The 16,474-nt window shown below is 43.0% G+C and overlaps 1 protein-coding gene across 1 annotated transcript in view; it reads right to left on the bottom strand.

Annotated features, from left to right (window-relative positions):
• Positions 1–16,474, bottom strand: part of IL5RA (interleukin 5 receptor subunit alpha) — a 57,545-nt gene that overhangs the window by 11,416 nt on the left and 29,655 nt on the right. The gene's annotated exons all lie outside the window — the stretch shown is intronic.

The raw sequence follows: 16,474 nt of genomic DNA, 5'->3' as shown, positions 1-16,474 counted from the left end.
TGAAGTAAATTGCCTGACCTTTCATGCTGACCTGTCTTAGTCTGGAAATTCCACTGTCACTTGACCACCATGGGGGGGGGGGCGGGGTCTGCTGCCTTCTGGGTGATAAGCAGTATAGCTTCCAGAATCATAGTAACTAAAAAACTACCAAAGTATAACAAGCTGGCAGATAGGTGGTGCCAATACTACGTACCCAGTAATATATACTAAACAGTGTTTCTGTTGTCCCATGCATTTATCCTGGCCTCATCTGGAAGCCTGGCTGCAAGTCCCAGATTGACGTGGAAGTGAACTTGCTTTATTTTGAGAAATGCAGAAGTTAGAAAAGATGGCCCTTAAGACCCCTCTCCAGCGGTGGCTTTTCAAGTACCACTCACGAGTCCCAGCATCACCACCAGCTCATGTACACCTCCCTGTAGTAAAACTAATTTTAGAAAAGTCATGCATTTTCACTGCTGGACCAAAGTATATTTTTAAAGTAAATAAACATCATTAGCAGCTGCAGGTAACAGTTCATTTCTACACATATTTTTTTTACATCCACCTTCTTGGGAGCTCCCAGGCTCCACACACTCTGCAAAGCACTTAATCATAGATATCTGTCTAACTCTAATTGCAATGCTTCGAGGTGGACACACTTATCTTCATTTCACTGACAGAGAAACTGGAGCACAGAAGGAAAGATAGGCGAAGACACAGAGTGAGTAAATGCTAAGGCTCAAGCCCAGGACTGACTGGCTTGTCCAGAGTCTTAGCCTTCCACTCCTGCTCACTCAAAATAAGAGGAGTCCTGGGTTAAATTGTGCACAACCATACAATATGTGTAAATACTTTAACACCCCCTCCCCCAGCACCTATGCATGTGTTCTTATTTGTAAACAGATAAACATGGGGATAATTAAATGGAAGTGCACCCTAATTTCTTGTGGACTCGTGTCCTTATGAGAGAAGAAGGCCATGTAAAAATGGGCAGGACTTCAATCATGCTGCCGAGAGCCAAGGAATGCTGGCTGCCACTAGAAGCTGGAAGCTGGGGTCATTTTGAGGCCGAGGTGCACTTGCTCTAAGCCATGGCATTTGTGATCAAAGCTGGACAATGAATTAAGACGACAGAAGAATTGATGCCTTTGCAGTGTGGTGTTGGCTAGCACGGTGGCCATGGACCGCCAAGGAAACAAATCTGTTTAGGAAGAAGGACAGCCTCAAATTTGAAAATGGCAAAACTTCGATTCATATTTGGGCATGCTTGCAGAAAGGACTAGTCCTCGGAAGAGGGCTTTGTGAAGGTCTGTGAAAAACAGTAAGAACGTCAGCGAGATAGTGGCTGCAACCAGGCGGTCAAACGTGACAGCAGCGATGAGAATGGTGCTGGACCAGGCAATGCTTCGTTCTGCTATACACAGGTTCTCTCTGAGAACCAGCGCAGCAGCAACCAGGAGCTGGAAGAGATGAACAAGGATCTTTCCCTGGAGCTTCCAGAGAGAACATAGCCCTGCTGGCAGTAGGAATTCAGGCTCACAACCTCAGACTGTGAGCGAATTCAGGTAGCTAGAGCCACACACATGTTCACTTAGTGTGCGCTCAGTGCTTCTTGGTCTCTGAGGAAACACTTTATGAACATTACCTTCCCGACTAAATGCAACTTTGTTGTATCTAAGCCGGGTTTTGTTTATCTTGGACATTAATAAGGTTGTAGGCTACATCTCTGATTGAATGGGGCTATTTTCAGAAATAGAATGCTCATTTTTCGTGCTGGCGAGCCTGGTTTGATAGCTGGCCAATACATCTCCCGCAAACTCACCACTCGTTTGGCAGTTGTGGCTTGAATATTGCTAAGATGCTGAAAAGATTTCAGTGGAGCTTCTAAACTTACACAGACTAGCTAGTAAGGGCTGGTGATCTATTGGAAAAAAAAAACATTCACATATACACTGCCTAGTGCAAATTGCTTGTGATTCTCTGCTATTAAGATTAATGCAATGAAAAATTGAGGATGTATATAAGTCCGTTAAAATAAACAGCTAGTCTTGTTGTACAGAAGGTAGAGCAGAGGAGCAGATTCAGCCCCATCACACTTTCCCACACAACCCCATCACAACCCCATCACACATTCTGATTTTGGATCAAAATCAGAACCCAGCATTGCCGAAGTTTGAAAACCCTGTGGATCGCAGTGATCTGATCCCGCTGTGAAATGAAATGTAACACCTTCCAAACGACTTTCCCTCCTGGTATCCCTTATCTCCAGGGAAGAATTGAATCATTTATTAGGAACCTATGATCATAGTGTTTTCTAATCTATATTTTTAAAATATATATCTATTATTTTACAAACAGGCATTAGCCATAGCTCCCAGAGTTTTTAAAAACTGTCTAAGAGAATCAGACCCATTATTCCCTGAATTCTCACAGACACCCAGTGGTGGCCCCAGATTAAGATTCAGTTCTCTGGATTGTAGCTGAGCACTGTCACGCACACTGCTCCGCAGTTACTCATGACTGGCATAAAGAATAACTAGAAGAGACCCATGCCATCCCTTCAAATAGCTTCTTTATTTTCCATCTATTTCCTTAAATATGAAATTCTGCTTTTTCCACTTTCCTCGTTGCTGAAACTGACCATCCCATCTTTACTCATCAATGGAGTGTATCAACAAAATAAAAATTATCCTGTTTAACGACTATGTTAAACATGCAGAGCTTGGGTCTTGCAAAAATAAACAGTGATGTCTAAAATATTATCAGGGTCCCACACTCAGTCACAGTTGTGTCTCAAATTGTGTAAGCCCCTGTAACCTGATGTGCCAAGTCCTGATAAAAGTACAGTTTCCTTGTGAACATGATTACAAATTTTTTTTCCGTTAAATTACTCTCTGGTTATTTACTTCAGCTCTCATTTTGATAAGTGAAGATTCTCTCTGAACTATCAAAAATATAGAGACAACTGATTTTATTTCATTCCATCACAAAAACTTATTGATATATGGGAGGTACTATGTGGGAAGCCAAATCATCACCCCTGCCTGGAGGGAGTTAGCGAATTAGTCATTTCCCCTGCCTAACTTTTCCAGTTAGCCAACATGCTCTAAGACAACTCCCTGATGGACATCAGAGGACACTACTCACCTCCCAAAGAAAAGATCCAACGTCAGAGTTGCTTCAAAGAAAACACAAATTAAGAGGTAAAAATGGTGCAAAGGACAACACTCACATACTCATCACCAAGTGGAAATGGCTTATGGATCATCTAATGTTGAGATACTAGTGTGAAAAATGGAGGACCCGGTGCATAAAAATGTGAATTAAAGTACAGTGAGCAGCTAGTCTGGTTTTGCTTGAATAGAAAACATAAATATGTTCCCTGCATAGTGTCTTTTGAGTCAAACTTAGAAACATTTTCAGTACTATACATTTTGAGAGGCCCCTGAATACATTACTTTGAATTCTGGCGTCTTCGGTCTTGGAGATTTTTAAAGTACTGCTTCTGGATAACTTGAATCTCTTCCTTAAGTAACACGAAAGCCACAGGTGCTTCTTTTCAAGAAATGAGTGGGCACCGCTAGTTGGTTATGCAGAGACGAGGTTTAGGAAGAGGAAGTCACAACACTTGCCCTTCTAGGGAGAAGGCCTCACAGTCTCCACTTCCTGCCTGTTCACTCTTCAGAAGAAACCAAATTCAAGCATCGGGGAGCTCAGCTGTTTAGCTTCCAAGAACCTCAGCTTTGCATGTTTGTTAAGATAGCAACCATTTGACCTTGTAGATAAGCCAGCTGATGAAAACTCTGCGATTGTCCTGTGATCTAGGAGTCTATATGAACGGGGCATGGAGTGAGGTGGCCAACAGAGAAGGAGGGGAGCACAGAGAGCCCAGGCAGAGCGCTCAGAGCATCTGTGGGCTGAATCGGATTTCAGACCCCATAATAGGTTTTAAAGAAAACTAGCTACATAGTAAATGTCAAGAGTTGCTGCTGGAGCAAATGGTGAAGCAGCTTCAGAAGATAGGCCTTGGAATCCGCTTCCCACCACATGGATCACAGTCCGACTCTACCCGCCTGGGGTCTGTTTGTGTGGGAGTTCACTGACCTGTAGCATCTAACAATACAGGCAGTTGGTTGCTTTGGGACAAAACCCACAGACAGGACCCAGCGGCATCCACAGAACCAGTAACTCAGAGAAAGTCAAAGCACTAGTGCTGTAGTCTGACCCTTCGTGGAGGGTGAGGATTTGGTATCGCTGAGCTAGGTCACTGGCGGGTGGTGGGAGCAAGACATCAAACCCACGCTGTGGGGGGACATGCTCTCCATGGCATTATCTAATATACTCTGGGGTTTTCTGTGGGCCCAACATGCTGCTTCTGTTGGCAAAACAGAATAGTCCATAGCAAAATGCACAAGATAGGCATTTTCTTCATCTGATAAATTGAACCCAAATATGGAAAAGAAATGAAAAGGAAAATGGGGTGAGAGGTGGAGGGCATGCTGACCATCGGCTACATGGATTGTTACAGCCCTCTTTGTCGCCATGACCTGCAGTGCCGCTAGACTTGAGAAATCGGAGTCAACAACTCATCTTTGCAGTTGGGTTCCTCTCTTGACGGCTTTTTCACACAGCACCGAGTGGTATGTGCCTTCTGGGCTCCAGAAACAGCACCAAGCGCTCACTCATCTAAGGGGCTGCTGAGCCTTTTGCTTACAGATGGACAGCTGGTTCTAGAAGGCATAGGCACTACAGAGAAGTAAACAACAGGAGTCAGGAGAGTGTGCAGTGCAGTGAGTGAAAGGAGCAGGGGTTCTGGAACCAGATTGTCTTTCTGTTCATCATGACCCTGCCTCGTGCTACCCAGCTGACCTCAAGGAAGGTCTGTTCCATGGGCAGGTTCCTGCTATCCAAACGATAAAGACTGAAAGAGTTGTACATAGAAAATACTGAGCACACACGCGGGTACTCAGTAGACATAGGTGATTATGATTATAACACATTGTGCTATGGCCAAGGCATCAATAGAATTTCTCTATATTATTAAAGCAAAACCAAGACCCTGGAGCTGACAGAAACTCAGAATGCAAACAGGCAATCCCTGAGCCATGAATAAGATCCGTTCCTAATTGTGTATTTATGTCTTTCAGTGGAATGTGTAGGTGAATCAAGATAGGTTAATATGGTTTTTATTTAGTCCAAATAAAAAAGGCTCAAAACTTTTCCAATAATTTAAAAGCTGCATATGCAGCAAGTGAAAATGTTTGTGATCAAGAATTGGTTGAGAGTGGGGGTTGGTTCAATCTTTTTTTTTTTAAGTGAGGACAAATTTACATAGCATTTAAAAGGCAACTAGAAGTTGTCAGGATTTTATTTTGCTTGAATCCATAATCAATGTTCATGGAAAAAAAATCAATGTTCATGAGTTAAAAACTGAAAGCATGCATTGCACTGGGCGATGCTGATGTACAAGATCTCTTTAATGTACTGAAGAGCAAGACTCTCACCTTGAAGATTAAGCTGTGCCTGACCTAAGCCCTGGTGTTTCACTCTCCTCACATGCATAAGAAAGCTGGACAGTAAGTAAGGGAGACCACAGAAGGACGGACACATTTGGTGTATAGTGCTGGGGAAGAACCCTGAAAGCACAGTGGACAAACTAATCCCTCTTGGAATGAATGCAAGTTCCAACGTTCTTTAGAACTGAGCATGGCAGTACTGCACTTCACATACTTTGAACGTGTTGTCAGGAGAGACCAGTCCCTGGAAGAGGACATCGTACTGGGAGAAGTAGAAGGGCAGCAAAAAAGAGGAAGACTGTCAAGGAGGCAGATTGACAGTAGCCACAACCATGGGCCGCAATATAACAACAGTTGGGGGCTGGCGCAGGACTGGGCAACGATTCACTCTGCCGTACGCATGAGTTGGAACTGACTTGGCAGCACCTACCAACACAGCAATCAAAATTGTCTGTAAGAACATATCCCAGGAGTTGTCTACAAAAACCTCAGGTCAGGAGAAAAAATAACAAATACCATACGTCCCAGATGTGTAATAAGGGATTAGTAATGGGCATAAAACATGAAATGGCCACACTTTCCAGAGATCTGTCTTAGAATAAACAAGTTAGCTGACTCAGTAAAGCATATCTTCTTTGAGCATTGAGTTCGTTCACTGAGTGGCATCGATCTCCAGAAGCAGTGACTGAGCTGCGGTGGAGTAACGGTGACACGATGGCGAGAACGGCTGCGGCAATTGAAGAATGGCAACAACTGCACAGGAGGGCTTATTGACACGGTGAATCCTTCGCTGCACATATTTTCTTCATCTTTTTAAAAAATCATTTTATTGGGGACTCATACAACTCTTATCACACTCCACACATCCATCCATTGTGTCGAGCACATTTGTACCTTTGCTGCCATCAACATTTTCAAAACATTCTTTCTATCTGAGACCTTGGAATCAAGGCTCCCTCCCTCCCTCATGAACCCTTGATAATTTATAAATTGTTATTGTTTTGTCATGTCTGATACTGACCGATGTCTCCCTTCACCCACTTTTCTGCTGTCCGTCCCCTTGGGAGGGGGTTATATGCAGATCATTTTGATCTGTTCCCCCTTGCTCCCCCCCAACCTTCCCCTTCCCCTCCTGGTATCACTACTCCTATTATTGGTCCTGAGGGGTTTATTTGTCCTGGATTCCCTGTGTTCCCAGCTCTTATCTGTACCCATGTACATGTTCTAATCTAGCTGGATTTGCAAGGTAGAATTAGGGTCATGATAGTGGGGTGGGCATTAAACAACTAGAGGAAAGTTTCATCGGTGCTATACTGCACCCTGGCTGGCTTGTCTCTTCCTTGTGACCATTCTGTAAGGGGATGTCCAATTATCTACAGATGGGCTTTGGGTCTCCACTCCCCACTCCCCCTCATTCACATTGATAGGATTTTTTGATCCCATCAACACCTCATGATCACACAGGCTGGTATTTTACTTCCATGTGGACTTTGTTGCTTCTCAGCTAGATAGCTGCTTATTTATCTTCAAGCCTTTCCAACTCCAGATGCTATATCTTTTGATAGCCAGGCACCATCAGCTTTCTTCACCACATTTGCTTATGTCTTTAGCGATTGTGTCAGGAAGCTGAGCATCACAGAAAGCCTGGTCATTAGAACACAATGTTCTTGCATCGAGTAAAGGTCAAATGTCTGTCTGCAGCCTTAATACTTAATATATAAATATATATAAAAATATATTTCCCTATTATTATATATAAATATATTTACATACATACATGCCTGTATTTAGACCTCTCTAAGTGCTGCAGATATTTTCACAAAAATTAAACAAAAAAAGGAACATTATGAATAACTCAGAAAAAATACTTAGACATGGACAACCTGAAGGAGAGATAGTGAATGTCCCATGACTTGGTCTATATAGGGCCACCAGGTCATGAGCTGGCAGCTCGTTCCCCTTTCACAGCATCCAGTCCCCACTGGCCAGTCATCCCGTTGCCTCAATCAGCTAGCTAGAGCATCTCCTATGAGTATTGGACTGGAGCCAATCCTGTGAGTTGTTTTCCAGGCCCATGTGCAGCACTTAATAGCTGTGTAACATCATACAGTTTCCCTACCTTTCCTGCATCCTTTTTCTCATCTGTCTACCTGGGGAAACAATGTATGTGACAATGCGTATAATAATGTGAATCAATGTGCCTGGCATTGGTTTACACAAGGGCTCCTGGCATAGTACCTGGTCGAGTGTTAGAGTTTTCTTTCCTATAAGTAGTCATACAATCTGGCACACCCGTTGACTGGAAGGTAGAAGTAGTAGCAGCTTCTTAGTTGCCATCTAGTAAATTCTGAATCACGGTGACCCCATATGTACAGAATAGAACTACTTCATAGGATTTTCATGGCTTTGACTTTTCATAAGTAGATCACCTTGTCTTCCAAGGTGGGGTGGGTGTAGACTGCTAGCCTTTGGGCCGGTAGTTGAGGATTTAATTTTTCGTAACACCCAGGGACATAGACAGAAATGGTCAGCTCTTCATGAACCCACAGTGGGAAATCTCTGCTTCTGTCATTTGAAATTACCCTACCATCCTTCCTTCAGACCAATGAGACCAACACTCAATACTGGAAAGTGATGGTGGTCATGGTCCTTGCTCCTGGTTGGGAGGACATGCTGGGTTGCCAATGTGCCTGGAAGTCATTGGAGCCTGGGCAAAGGAAGCTGTTTGATCAAGTCAACTTCTACTTCACCAGCCTGAAATCCCACATGGGAAAGAAAATCTAGAATCACAAGGTATATCTGTGATAGGTGCTATTAATGAATGTTTTCTTAAGAACTGATGCATCTGAATTGTGGAGCTGGTGAAGAATATTGAAAGTGCCATGGACTGTCAAAAGAACGGACAAACCTGTTTTGGAGGGGCAGCCAGATGGAAAGACTTTGTCTAATGTACTTTGGACATGTTATCAGGAGAGACCATTCCCTAAGAAAGGACACCATGCTTGGTAAAACAGAGAGGCAGCAAAAAAAAAGCAGGCCCTCCACAAGCTGGATTGACACGTGGCTGCAACAATGGACTCCGACAGGCAAACAGCTGTGAGGATGGCAGCGAGGGGTGCTGTGAGTCAGAAGCGACTTGACGGCACTTGACAACCACCACATTTTGCCACTCTATTAACCCAGGGACTGTGCTTACCTCGTGGAAGCATTCGACTTTACAAAATTCTTTTGAAAGCCTAGAGAAATCCCCACCACCCATCTGTCTGTCTGCTTTGTGTTGCTATCATGCTAGAACTGTGGGCCTCAACCTGTGGGGCACAACTCCCTTGGGGGGTCGAAGGACCCTTTCGCAGGGGTCATCCAATTCATAACAGTAGCAAAATGACAGCGATGAAGTAGCAGTGAAAATAATTTTAGGGTTGGGGGTCACAACCACATGAGGAACTGTAAAAAAAGGGTTGTGGTATTAGGAAGGTTGAGAACCACTGTGCTAGAAGGTATGTCACCAGTATTTCACACAGAGCAATGTCACCCACGATGGGTCAGGTTTTAGGGTCTACCTCCCAGCTTGAGACAGACTGGGATGAAAAGGACCTGGAAATCTATTTATGAAGAGATGACTATAGGGGATCAAAGTGAGAAACCTGACTTAAGTGATTAAAACCTTGTCAGTTAATCCCCGCTCTGATACATGTTGGATTTGATCTGTTTTTTGGCATTTTTTTGTGATTCCCCCCTCCTCATATTGGGTTTATCTCTGATGTATTTTGTCAGTGGCGGTAGCTCGCTTGAATTTTGTTTATATGCTTTTATGTTTTCTGGTGTATGAAACCTAGGACTGATGAACTTATAGAGACAGCAAGTACAATAAGGGCTCCTGGAATAACGGTGGGGGCAGGGGTTAAAGGCAAACTAATATCAACGAGCTCAAAAAGGAAAAGAATGGTTTGAAGCTGATTGCACAATAATGCTTGATGTGAATGAACTATGGAATAATGTGATATCTGTATTAGTTCCCGATAAAATAGTCAAGAAAAAAAATTACCCAATAAAAATCCTATGCATCACAACAGAGTGTTGGCTGATACAGGCAGGGCTGGAACACAAGTCCTCGAGCCTTGTTTGGATGCAATCAAAACACACAGTAACAGCGACAAGAAAAAGCACTTAATACTGACAACCATGGAGATGTGGTGCGAGCCCCGCTTCATTCTGTTGCTTTTGGGTGTCGTGAGTCAGAGCCCCCTGGGCATCAGCTAACAGTAAGAAGAATCTAAGCTTGACCTTCCAAGATATTTCACTTTGGCCTTCCCCCTTCCTGGTTCTCTTCCTTGTCAACACTCCATGTGAACTTGAGAAGAAAGCTTACAGAGGCAGGAGTCAGAGGGAGACGGAGCTACCACAGCTGTGGGGAAACCAAGGCTGTAGGCTCTGTGTCCACCGCAGCCCCGGCCCACATTCATACAGGTGCACTCTCACCTTAGGCCTCAGCCCATTTGCATGAAGCCCTTACAGACTCTAGCAGGTGTTGCATAACTTTCCTGGTGAATGACCCCTGGCGTCGCTGAAAGAAAAGAGCAGTGCGCCCGTCAGCCACACTAAATTTGAGTGGCATTGCTCTACTTCCTGGGGCAAGTGATCTTGTAGACCTCAAGCCAAAAGCAATCGTCTTATGAAATTCATTTTAAAGATACGTAGACTCATTAGCACACCGATCCCAGGGGATTCAGGTAACACCTGTCAGTGAGGTGAAACCAAAGTCCAACCATTCACTTGAGGAACAGTTCCTGAGATGGTGGGGAAGGCTGTTCTGCGATAGTGAGGCAAGTTGGAAATAGGGTAGGGTAGATCTCTCCACACCACGTGTGCTGTTCTATGAAGAAGGACAGAGGCATGGGGAAATTAATTTTTATAATTGCTTCTTTTAGACCCAGCACTTGAGCTTAATGGAGGGGAAAGAAGAGATGATGGACTTCAAAAACAAAAGCTCTGTAAGGCCAGGCATCACAAGGTTTTCATGGATATAATCCCTTAGAAACAGACAGCCTATTCCTTCGGCACAGTCTGGAAGCGTCTCTGAAATGAGTCTACTTGTGAATGGGTCTGCTGGTACTTGAAGCACTAGTGACAAGGTCCTGTCTCAGTCTGCTGTATGTAGGGGGCCTTATGAGTCAGCACCAACTCAAGGACAACTAGCAACAACAAGGCCAGGCCTCAGGCAACAAAAGGTTGTGATAAACAGGAAATGACAAAGCGATAGAGGAACAGAAGAATCAGGAAGTTAAGAAACTTCAAAAAGGAGAAAGGCAATGAAAATGGGAAGTTAGTGCCTAAGATAAGACAGAGAAGCCAGTTGAGGAAATGGAGTTGATAATGAGTACTGATAAAACAAAACTGCTGTTTTAATTTAAAAATAAATGAAACAAAGCTATTCTCTTCTCTGGAAATACTATGGCAGGAGAGTCCACCTAACAGCTCATTTAGGTCAGTCAGTGTGTTCACTGGCTTGCCACCTCCCCTTGCTGTGCATCCTCTGTGTTTCCTGGCTGTCCAGGAAACAGGACATCTAGAACTGGGCTGTACTTTTGCTGCCCCACCAAATTGTCCCCAACTCCTAGTAACCCCATGTGTGTCATGAGTGTAAATGTGTCCTCTTGGGTTTTCAATAGGATATTTTTTGGAAGTAGCTTTCCAGACATTTCTTCCAAGTTTCCTCTGGATGGAGTTGAACCTCCAACCTTTCAATCAGCAACTGAGTGTTAATCATTCATACCATTCTGGGACACCTGTTGTATTTCCTTCTACCTCCCTTAACTCATCAATTAAAACTTACTCATCCTGGGCCTCCTTATTTATGAAATACTCTTGCGTCATAATAAGTTAATCAGTTGACTCCCTCTTCACACACTAATTAGCTCTCAAGTCATCTGTTTGGGGGAAATTATTCCTTAATAGCACATCTTGGCCATTTGAGCAAGCACTAAGCAATTTACTATCACTGGACCTTTATTTTCTTCAGTTAAAATCAAGGAGGTCAAGTTACTAACACCTAAGAAAGGGGCAGTATCTGAATTGGGCCTGTGCGTTAGAAATACAAAGGGAGGGCTCCCAGCTGCTATTTAGAAGAGAAGGTAAAAGAGGAGGAGGCGTGTCTGAAGGAAATGAATGTAGCAGTAAAACTGCCTGGCAGGCTGCAAACTGGCATGACTTTATTGCCGTCCCCTGGAGGGGTGAGGAAGAGCCATACAGATATCCTCGAGGGACTTGGGCTTCCTGTGATATTTATTAATCATCTTGATGAAAATGGAGAGTCTGCATTGATTAAATTCACTAATTATCCTAAACTGCGCAAGGGAATAAATTTCATAGCAATGGATTTATGAAGTGAGTAGTAATATTAATCAGCTCATCTTCATGAAAAGGGTGGCCGTAACTGAAAAGGGATTTGCCATGGTGAATGGCAATGAGGTCCACCTGGGGGGAAACGCTAATGAGCTCAGGCCCAAGCTAAGTAGCTGTTATTTAGGAACTAATAATGGAGAGTGAATGATAAATTCAAAAGCTCAAAATAATTCTCATTATTGATCACAATTCCACTCTCAGCACTTCTGTAGTGTGGGAAAGCACCAGTTAAAAGAACACGAATGGCAGAGATGGACAGAAGGCAGCACTCACATTTTACAGAGGAGAGAACTGTGACCCAGAAAGATCAGGTATGAAGGAAATGTCAGGGGTGGCCAAACCCTGCAGGCATCCTAGGCCCCATTATATCCTCTGCAGCTGTTGCTGATAAATCTGACAGCCCAAATTCAGCCCAAGATGTCTTCTCAATACAACGCACAGAGCTGTCTTCAACTATGAGAGAATTTCAAAAAGTCCATGAAAAGATTCCATTATCTTTTCAAATTCCATATGTTACTGAAAATGTTGAAGTTCCCTTGTATTGAATCACTAAATATTGTATTTTTCTATCTCTAACTTAAATTATCCACAACCCATCGCCAAGGTTGCTATGAGTTGGAATCAACTCAATGGCAGTGGATCTTTGTTGCTGTCTGTTTGGTTTACCACTGATGTGCTCATGTGTCACACTATCGTAACTTGTGTGTTGCTGTCACTGGTACTTCACTGAACAGATTTCCGTGGAATTTCCAGACCAAGACAGAATAGAAAAAAGGCTATCGACAGTTTCAAAATTAGCCAATGAAAACCCTATGGCTTAGCTAGAACACGTTCTAATTATAGACGTGCCAAGAGGGAAGAAAATTTACTAAAAAGGAACATCATGTTTGGTAAAGTGAGAGAAAAGGACTCAATGAAGAAGGACTAACGTAAGAGCCACAACAGTAGACTCAGCCAGTCATGAGGACAGCACACGACCAGGCAGCACTTTGTTCCAGTGTACATCAAGTTGTCATAAGTTGGAGAAGCCCTGACACCAGATAACAATGCCAACAACAATGTAGATAATAGACTCAGGTAGTCACAAAGTCATGGCTAAAATCTAGACTATAGTTTGTCCTCACTTTATAGCAGTAAACTCTCTACAGTCAACACTGACTGTGACTTCAAAACACACACTTGTAAGCAGAAATGGATACTTAGCCTAGACTTTGGTGTCAAGTTCCAACCAGGTGGTCTCAGGCACCTTGGGCACCACTGAAAAATTATGGGTACTGTTTGCATATGTAATAACATTGGGAAGACATTTAGAAACATCAATAGTTTGTCACTGATCCTTATGCCCTTAAGGATTAACATAAAGCTTTTTAAAAGGAAACTCACAGAGTGTGAGTAATAAAAATTAAGCTGCTTTCATAGGATTTGATGAAATTAATAACCCTGTTAAAAAGTCTCTAGCACTGATTAATCTTCTATTAGCTTCCCTCACAATGAAAACCCGGGTGCATTTTACTTGCACAGATGAAGCATTGTTGAGAGAAGCCGCGTGCATGCTGGGTCAGTTTAGAGCGGTGGAGTAGAAGCTAGAAGGTGAGGAGTAAGAGACTTAGCAGAAATATGAAGTACCGTATATACTCATGTATAAGCCGAGTTTTTCAGCTGAAACACTGGGGTTCGGCTTATACATGGGTCAGTGGTACCCCAGCGAGGTGTAACATCTCGCGGGTGATTGCCGCTTCTCTGCTGTTCATTCAAAGCCCACTGACACTGCAGGGCTTTGAATGTCTGTTTACTCACATCTGACCAATCAGAGCCGTCCTATGATGTGGACGGCTCCAATTTGCAGAAGCACCTGTAGTGATTCACTTATACCGGCAGCTGAACTGGTAAGGATGTGTCTGTGGCTGCGCTCCGTCTCTCCCCTCTGGTCTCTGTGTTAATTCACATCCTGCATTTCCCACCCTAGGCTTACACTCGAGTCAATCAGTTTTTCTGGTTTCCCAGGTAATAATTAGGTACCACAGCTTATACTCAAGTCAGCTTATATTCAAGTATATATGGTAGGTAAAGTTGGTCCATTCTTAGTTCCTTTTGCCAGCCTTTCAGTTGTCTCCCCAGGAAGACTTGTGCTGCTCCAGAGTGCAGGAGCTGATGTCAGGGACAACCACACAGTTGTGCTGGCTAGAAGGCGTGCCATTCCTCTTTGGCTTCTCAGCACCTCAGTAAAACCAGTGGCCTTATTGTTGAGAACAGGTCTCCATTCCTAGGCCTTTCCTCTTCCTTTCCAGTCTTTCATGGAAATCTAACTGATAGGTGTCAAATCTGAAGCCTCACCTCTTAGTCTGAGTGAGTGACTTGAACCATAGAATATTTTAGCACTTGACAAAAAGAACTCTCTCAAGTACTCTCTGCAAATGGCCTTTGGCTACTCCTTTGGAGGAACCTCTGGGGGACTCAACCCTTCAGCCTTTTGACTAGTAGCTCTATCCATCAACTACCTGTACCAAACAAGGATTCCAATATGTGACGAGGCTGGGGTTAAACATGTGTTTTTCTTATACTCCAGTGTTCCTTTCACTTCCTGTGTTTTTGTAGACTGAATGCAGCCTGTGACCACATATGTCTTCATCCACAAGCTGCACAGTTACAATGTACACACAAGACACATTCTTTGTTTCCTAAATGCCCCTTTCTCTCATCAAATGACTATGTTCTCTTGCCCAAGACCCCCATATGACAGCAGACACAGGGCATGAGTGCTCTATCTTCAAGCACAAGCTCACATCTCAGAGCAAAGGAACCATCTGGCCTAAAGTTGAGATAAACGCCCTTTCATCAGAGATAAAAATATTTTATTGCCCTTCATAGATGATTAATTGCCTTACAAGTAAACTAGTCAATTTGGCCATAAATGGAAACTGTCAGACAATCACAGCAAACGCAGGCGACTTCCAGGTTTTTGGAATATGTAGTCATGCTGGTTATGAAGTGCTGGATTTGATTTTAGCATTTTCTTTCAGAGCAGAAAATCATGAATGTGAATGTCAAATTAGATACAAGTAATTTCTAGAGATGGAGATTAGATTAGTGATTACAAGTGATTAAGAGCAGAGGAAGGGGCAAGGATATGGTGGTGAATGCGGTTATAATCAGACCACATCAGGGATTCTCATGAAGATGGAGATATTCTATATCTAGATTCTGCTAGTGAATACAGCATCGTTCACATTTGATAGAATAGCTTCTAACTAAATACACATACCACCACGACTACCATCAAACAATACATAGAAATCTGAATAAGATTAGTGGATTATGTCCACACCAATTTTCTGGATACATATTGCATTATTTTCTTGCAAGACATGATTCTTGGGGAAACAGGGTAAAGTGTACACGGAATCTCTTTTTATCAAGTCTTACAACAGTATGTCATACAATAATTGTCTCCATTAATAAACTATAAACTTTTATAATTAGATAAAAGTAGAAACAGTCTATATTGAAAAAATAAATGGGTAGAGGACCTTGGAAAAGCCAGTGTTAGTGAGAGGTTAAACTTCTTTGGCTTCCTGGGAGCTGTATATTATCAAGGTGGAAAAGGCAGTGAGTTCATTGTCACACATGATGTGCCCATGTAGCTCACAGTAAATCCTAACTTCACCTTTAGAACAATTAGTTTTTACATCACGGCCCTGTTCAATCCTCACCCTCTGGAAGGGAACACGGAAAATATGGGTGCTATGGCAAAATGTGGTGAAGACTTTACATGGTGCCTGGCTATCAGATAAAAGAGTGTCTGGGGGTTTAAAGGCTTGTCTCCAAACAAGCAGGTATCTGAGAGAGATATCAACTGAGTTCACATGAAAGAAGTCTCCAAAGGATTGGAATCCATATAATCCAAACTTGAAAGAGGAATCGGTATCAGAGCCTAAATTGTGAAAATCCAGGGGGCAGAAGACAATGGACAACAGTAGAAGCCCAAGATTCGTTTGTGGAACTACATGGGAAATAAACCCCTGGAGAATTTCCCCATCTGCAATGGAGGGATGAGAGGAGAGCGAACACTAAGCAGAGTGTGGGGGAGAGAGGAGTACAGCTCAAAGGCATCAGTCTGATCCGAACAGTTAAAACTTTGTCAATATGTCCTCCCTATGATGCAGGCTGGACCTGATCTGGCTTCCAAAATTTTCTGTATTTTGGATTTGTATTGTTTGGTTTGGTTTTTGTTCATTCATAGTAGAGTGTCTCTCAGAGCTGTTATGTCAGTGGAGGTCACCTTCTTGAAGCTGTGTTACATGCTTGCCCATGTTTCAGTATATGAAGCCCAGGATTGATGAACATATAGGCACATCAAGTAGAATAAGGGTTTCAGGGTGGGGTTGAGGGCACAGTGATGGTGGTGGGGTTAAAGGGAGACATATCAAAGAGTCCATGTAGAAAAAGAATGATTGGAAACTGTTTGTGGTAACAATTGTACAATTCTACTTGACGTGATTGTAAAAAAAAATGTGCCCATGTAAAATCATGCATAGGAAACTGCTATGCAAGGATGTTTTGCATTTTATGAAAACCAT

This window comes from Tenrec ecaudatus, chromosome 5 (assembly GCF_050624435.1).
Source record: "Tenrec ecaudatus isolate mTenEca1 chromosome 5, mTenEca1.hap1, whole genome shotgun sequence".
NCBI classification, from domain to species: Eukaryota; Metazoa; Chordata; class Mammalia; order Afrosoricida; family Tenrecidae; genus Tenrec; species Tenrec ecaudatus.
Note: the sequence above shows the minus strand (reverse complement) of the source record. Positions and strands in the feature narration are given on the sequence as shown.